The sequence below is a fragment of the Aegilops tauschii genome, chromosome 1 (assembly GCF_002575655.3).
Source record: "Aegilops tauschii subsp. strangulata cultivar AL8/78 chromosome 1, Aet v6.0, whole genome shotgun sequence".
NCBI classification, from domain to species: domain Eukaryota; kingdom Viridiplantae; phylum Streptophyta; class Magnoliopsida; order Poales; family Poaceae; genus Aegilops; species Aegilops tauschii.
The window spans coordinates 434,790,490-434,798,138 of record NC_053035.3 but is presented as its reverse complement, the minus strand read 5'-3'; positions in this window follow the sequence as shown (position 1 = coordinate 434,798,138).

Genomic DNA, 7,649 nt, shown 5'->3' with positions numbered 1-7,649 from the left:
TATGGCCCCCGGGTCTATTTTCCATCATATTAATCTCCCAACAACAAGCTATTTCTGGCGCCGTTTATTTTGCTTTCTTTACTTTTAGTCTTTACCATAAAAATACCAAAAATACTATCTTATCATCTCTATCAGATCTCACTCTCGTAAGTGACCGTGAAGGGATTGGCAATCCCTTTATCGCGTTGGTTGCGAGGTTCTTATTTGTTTTTGTAGGTGCGTGGGACTCGAGCGTGGTCTCCTACTGGATTGATACCTTGGTTCTCAAAAACTGAGGGAAATACTTACGCTACTTTACTGCATCACCCTTTCCTCTTTAAGGGAAAACCAACATAGTGCTCAAGAGGTAGCAAGAAGGATTTCTGGCGCCGTTGCCGGGGAGTCTACGTACAAGTCAAGACATACCAAGTACCCATCACAAACACTTATCCCTCGCATTACATTATTTTCCATTTGCCTCTCGTTTTCCTCTCCCCCACTTCACCCTTGCCGTTTTATTCGCCCTCTTTTTCCGTTCGCCTCTTTTTTGCTTGCTTCTTGTTTGCTCGTGTGTTGGATTGCTTGCTTGTCATGATGGCTCAAGACAATACTAAATTGTGTGACTTTACCAATACCAACAACAATGATTTTCTTAGCACTCTGATTGCTCCTCTTACCGATGCTGAATCTTGTGAAATTAATGCTGCCTTGCTGAATCTTGTCATGAAAGATCAATTCGCCGGCCTTCCTAGTGAAGATGTCGCTACCCATCTAAATAGCTTCGTTGATTTGTGTGATATGCAAAAGAAGAAAGATGTGGACAATGATATTGTTAAATTGAAGCTATTTCCATTTTCTCTTAGAGACCGCGCTAAAACTTGGTTTTGTCTTTGCCTAAAAATAGTATTGTTTCTTGGAATAAGTGCAAAGATGCTTTTATCTCTAAGTATTTCCCTCCCGCTAAGATCATCTCTCTTAGAAACGATATTATGAATTTTAAGAAACTTGATCATGAACATGTTGCGCAAACTTGGGAGAGGATCAAATTAATGATACGTAATTGCCCTACTCATGGTTTGAATTTGTGGATGATTATACAAAAAAATTATGCCGGATTTAATTTTGCTTCTAGAAATCTTTTAGATTCGGCCACGGGAGGCACTTTTATGGAAATCACTTTAGGAGAAGCTACCAAACTCCTAGATAATATTATGGTTAATTATTCTCAATGGCATACCGAAAGATCTACAAGTAAAAAGGTGCATGTGATAGAAGAAATTAATGTTTTGAGTGGAAAGATGGATGAACTTATAAAGTTGTTTGCTAATAAGAGTGTTTCTTCTGATGCTAATGATATGCCTTTGTCTACCTTGATTGAGAATAATAATGAATCTATGGATGTGAATTTTGTTGGTAGGAATAATTTTGGTAACAACGCGTATAGAGGAAACTTTAATCCTAGGCCGTATCCTAGTAATTCCTATAATAATTATGGTAATTCCTACAACAATTCTTATGGAAATTTTAATAAGTTGCCCTCTGATTTTGAAACTAGTGTTAATGAGTTTATGAATTCGCAAAAGAATTTCAATACTTTGCTTGAAGAAAAATTGCTTAAAGTTGATGAATTGGCTAGGAACGTGGATAGAATTTCTCTTGATGTTGATTCTTTGAAGCTTAGATCTATGCCACCTAAGCATGATATCAATGAGTCTCTCAAAGCTACGAGAATGCAAAGAAAGAACCGCTAAGATGCGTGCTAAGAAAGATTGCTTTGTAAAAGCGTGTTCTTCTATTTTTTATGAGAGTAAAGATGAAGATCTAAAAGTTATTGATGTGTCCCCTATTAAATCTTTGTTTTGCAATATGAATCTTGATAATGATGGGACTGGAGATGAGTCAACTTTAGTTATAAGGCGTCCCAAAAATTCGGAGTTTTTAGATCTTGATGCGAAATTTGGTAAAAGTGGGATTGAAGAGGTCAAAACTTTAGATATCAATGAAACTACTATCTTGGATTTCAAGGAATTTAATTATGATAATTGCTCTTTGATAGATTGTATTTCCTTGCTGCAATCCGTGCTAAATTCTCCTCATGCTTATAGTCAAAATAAAGCTTTTACCAAACATATCATTGATGCTTTGATGCAATCTTATGAAGAAAAACTTGAGTTGGAAGTTTCTATCCGTAGAAAACTTTATGATGAATGGGAACCTACAATTAAAATTAAAATTAAAGATCATGAATGCTATGCTTTGTGTGATTTGGGTGCTAGTGTTTCCACGATTCCAAAAACTCTATGTGATTTGTTTGGTTTCCGTGAAATTGATGATTGTTCTCTAAACTTGCACCTTGCGGATTCCACCATTAAGAAACCTATGGGAAGAATTAATGATGTTCTTATTGTTGCAAATAGGAACTATTTTCCCTTAGATTTTATTGTTCTTGACATAGATTGCAATCCCTCATGTCCTATTATTCTTGGTAGACCTTTCCTTAGAACAATTGGTGCAATTATTGATATGAAGGAAGGAAATATTAGATTCCAATTTCCATTAAGGAAAGGCATGGAACACTTTCCTATAAAGAAAATAAAATTACCTTATGAATCTATCATGAGATCCACTTACGGATTGCCTACCAAAGATGGCAATACCTAGATCTATCCTTGCTTTTATGCCTAGCTAGGGGCGTTAAACGATAGCACTTGTTGGGAGGCAACCCAATTTTATTTTAGATTTTTGCTTTTTTCTTCTGTTTAGAAATAAATCTTTCATCTAGCCTCTACTTAGATTTGTTTTTGTGTTTTAATTAGTGTTTGTGCCAAGCTAAACCTATAGGATCTTCTTGGATAATAGTTATTTGATCTTGCTGAAAATTCCAGAAACTTTCTGTTCACGAAAACAATAGTTAAAAATCACCAGAACGTGATAAAATATTGATTCCAATTGAAGAAGATCAATAAACAAATTTTTTAGGTCGTCCTATTTTGGTAGATTTTTCTGAGTTCCAGAAGTTTGCGTTAGTTACAGATTACTACAGACTGTTCTGTTTTTGACAGATTCTGTTTTTCGTGTGTTGTTTGCTTATTTTGATGAATCTTTTGCTAGTAAAAGAGTTTATAAACCATAGAGAAGTTGGAATACAGTAGGTTTAACACCAATATAAATAAAGAATGAGTTCAATACAGTACCTTGAAGTGGTGTTTTGTTTTCTTTCGCTAACGGAGCTCATGAGATTTTCTGTTAAGTTTTGTGTTGTGAAGTTTTCAAGTTTTGGGTAAGGATTTGATGGATTATGGAACAAGGAGTGGCAAGAGCCTAAGCTTGGGGATGCCCAAGGCACCCCAAGGTAAATCTAAGGACACCAAAAAGCCAAAGCTTGGGGATGCCCCGGAAGGCATCCCCTCTTTCGTCTTCGTCCATCGGTAACTTTACTTGGAGCTATATTTTTATTCACCACATGATATGTGTTTTGCTTGGAGCGTCTTGTATGATTTGATTCTTTTCTTTTTTTTGCCACAATCATCCTTGATGTACACACCTTTCGAAAGAGACACACATGATTCGGAATTTATTAGAATACTCTATGTGCTTCACTCATATCTTTTGAGCTATATAGTTTTTGCTCTAGTGCTTCACTTATATCTTTTAGAGCACGGCAGTGGTTTTGTTTTATAGAAACTATTGTTCTCTCATGCTTCACTTATATCATTTTTTGAGAGTCCTACAAAACAGCATGGTAATTTGCTTAAATTGAGAAATTAGTCCTAATATGATAGGCATCCAAGATTAGTAAAAACTTTCTTATAAGTGCGTTGAATACTAAGAAAAGTTTGATGCTTGATGATTGTTTTGAGATATGGAGGTAGTGATATTAAATTTGTGCTAGTTGAGTAGTTTTGAATTTGAGAAATACTTGTCTTGAAGTTTGCAAGTTCCGTAGCATGCACGTATGGTAAACGTTGCGTAACAAATTTGAAACATGAGGTGTTCTTTGATTGTCCTCCTTATGAGTGGCGGTCGGGGACGAGCGATGGTCTTTTCCTACCAATCTATCCCCCTAGGAGCATGCGCGTAGTGCTTGGATTTTGATGACTTGTAGATTTTTGCAATAAGTATGTGAGTTATTTATGACTAATGTTGAGTCCATGGATTATACACACTCTCACCCTTCCATCATTGCTAGCCTCTTCGGTACCGTGCATTGCCCTTTCTCACCTTGAGAGTTGGTGCAAACTTCGCCGGTGCATCCAAACCCCGTGATACGATACGCTCTATCACACATAAACCTACTTATATCTTCCTCAAAACAGCCACCATACCTACATATTATGGCATTTCCATGGCCATTCCGAGATATATTGCCATGCAACTTTGTAACACCCCAAAAATTTAACCCTGATTTATCAATTAGAATTTTGCCAGGAAATTAAATTTTTATTTTCTGGATTTATCTTTTGATTTCAGAACCTCTCTTTTCTTTGATATTGTGGAGTTTTTACCCCAAGTGAAAAATTTCCAAAAAAATATTATTGGACTTATATACCCTCTCAAGAAAACATTTCTTTTATCAGTGGATTTATTTGCATAATTGTTTTTCCTGAGCTTTATTCTTTCAAAAATGATTTTCATAAGTTTCAGAGCTCTATTTGCACTACAACCCTTTCAAAAAATTCTTTAAAATTCTCACCAAAATTTGGGGATGTCATGTGATGTTCCCACACCACTTTTGTGCAAAAATATCTTTTAGTCAATGGAGGTTTTGAGCTCTACCCCAAGTTTTCAAAACTGGTCCAGTTTGTAATTAGGCACTGCAACCTATTTAAATATTTCTTCAAAAAAATTTACAAATGTTTGGAGATGTCAGTAGATGCATATAATTCAACTTTATGCAAAAACCCATGTGTATTCTTTGAAAAAATTGAGCAAACCATCCTATTTTACTCTCTGGCCCAGTTTGGCTTTTTCTACTGCAACCCTGATTTATTTTTCTCTAGTGCCCATGAGCTTTTTCCTGCTTGTAGTCCTCCCTACCAAACCCTTAAATCCAGGAGAATGGACCCATTGGAGTATTTTTGGTCCATGAAACTATGCCCTTTACTTTCTGTCCAGTATTGGTTTTCTCAAAAACTTGCTCTAACAAGTTTTTGTTTTTGACATACTCACCTTGCCATCATCACTTGTACCTAAGGAGACTATGATCTGGAGTTTTTGGCCACCCCAAGAGATGCCTAGATGACCATAGCATTTTGTCAAACACCTTGTGTGCATGGCCAGTTTTGGCTTGGTTTTTAGTTTGCATTGTGGGCTTGATCCCCTGACCAAACCAGCATGTCCACTAAGCCCCTAGATAACTCTAACCTAGACCTGTTAATCCCACGCCCCACCCAAGCCTCCTGGCATGCCTTGGCATTTTGCCGAACGCCTGGCGTGCATAATCTAGACGCGCCCAGAGCGCACATTTTGCACGCGCGCGCATTGAGCCACCGCGTCTCGCTGCCGCCCTCCCCGCGCCCGTGCTGACCCTTGGCCACTCGCAGCCATCGCACCGGACCCCTCCCTCGCCGCAGAGCCGCCCCGGCCACCGCCTGGCACCCCACAGAGCCACCGTCAGGTCGGCCATGGCGGCTAGCTGACGGCCGCAGCAGGCCCCGGCCGTGGCAGCACCGCCCGAGCCACTCCAGCGCGCCAGCTGCCCTCTGGAACAGCTCAAGCTCATCCACGAGCTCGTTTGCTTGCGCACGTCGCCGCCACGTCGCCCTGCAGCTACAGAACGGCGGTTCACCGTCGATCCTATCCACGGCCGCCGTCGGAACCGACCTCAACCGCTATAAAAGGGACCCCAGGCAACCTCAAGCCATCCCCCTAGGGCTCCCTTAGCCGGAAATCGATGGGGAGAGGCCTTCTTCCTCGTCTCCGGCCGGTTCGGTCGCCGCCACACTCCGGTGCCGTGCGTCGTGAGCTGAGCCTCCCCTGCCCTTCCAGCACCGCCATAAGACTCTCCTAGACCGTGCGGAGCCACCCAACGCCTCAGCCTCGACCGGAAACCACCGGAGCCCAAACCCCCAATTGCTCCCGAAACGCCGTCCGCCGCGAAGCTCGCCGCCGGCGACTCCCTGCGTCCCCGCCAGCCTTTCGACCACGGGGAGGACCGCCATGGACTGGCGGATCCATCCCTACCCTCGGTGCCCCGTGGGGAGCCGCCGTTCGCCGGCGTCGATCGCCGGAGCCCCGCCTCTGCTCAGACAGAGGAGGAAGGAGGCGGGCGACTGGTCAAACCTGACCAGTGGGCCCAAGGGACCCACTGTCAGTGACCCACGAGCCGGTCCATGCTGGATTAAGTGGAAGCATAAACCCAGAAGTACGTCTCCTCTGAAACGTTTTTCTTTTTCTGTTTTTTTAATAGAGTTTTGACTAAACTTTGACTGGCTATAACTTTTTAAATATAAGTCCAATCAATTTGATTCTTTTTCTGTTGTTGCTCAAATTCTGTCTTGTTTATTTTCATGTTTATTTGCAAATTTTCCAAACAACTTTTTTGTACTGTTTTAAAACTATGTGTTAATTCAAATTTTCTTAAAATAGGATTATGGAGAGAGAAGAAAACTTTCAAAAGTTTTGGAATGCACCCTGCCTCTCCACAACTTGAAGGCAAGCATTCTGAACCCTGGCATAATATGTCGTGTGTTGGTTGATACGGTTACAACACCCCCTTGTCTCATAAGTGCATATTTTTATTGGAATAGGATCATACTCATAAGTGCATATTGATGACTCCATGCTATTGGAATTTGATACGTTATCACCATCATATGCCTTTCATGCCTACCGGAAGGGATCCGGGAAATCCTCTGTCTTGGGTAGACACGGGCTTGTCTCTAGTCCTCCGTCGAGACGGTTGGGTCCGGTAAGGGCATGGTGAGGTATGATGAGTGGTGATTTTGTCTGATTGGTGTGAAATATGTTTTTTATGCTAATCATGCAGGAAATGCTCTAACCTCCTGAGTCGACCATAGATCGAGTCTTGTTCCAGTAACCCCCATACTTGTTTCGTACTACCACCTGTCCCTGCCATAGGTAGGGTACGGTTCAGTAAGTTGTCAACCCCTTCCTAGCACACACCGTACAGAGAGGCCATGGTGGAAGATACCGGAGGCATCCGGTAGGCATGCCACCTGGTCCGGGGGCATGGGTGTTTTCGGTTGTAGCCGAAGGGGTAGCTCCCCTAGTTTGCGCGCGGTATAAATTTTGTGATCCCATGCTAGTCGAGGTTGTAGCCTCCCCACTTAGAGTTTTGCTTAACGGGTGTCGTGGGTGATTCCAGACACCGATAAGTTAGGCTGGTGTGTGCGGTTAGGTGTGTTTTCAATTAAAAGACCGTAGACAGAATTAGTCCCGATGGACTAAAGGAATCCGTTACCCGTGGGTAAAGAGTACACCCTCTGCAGAGATTAAACATCTATTCGAATAGCCGTGTCCATGGTTAAGGACTACAGTCTGGGATGGGTCAAGTGTCGGTCTTAGTGTCGGTCTTCGGAGGAAAAACTGCTAAACCAGAACATTGATTATGGCCTGTGACATATGATGATTATGATTATTGTGGACTAACCATTTACATTATTTGAACTATTGAGTATCCCTGGGACGGTTCTACCTCCTGGATATTC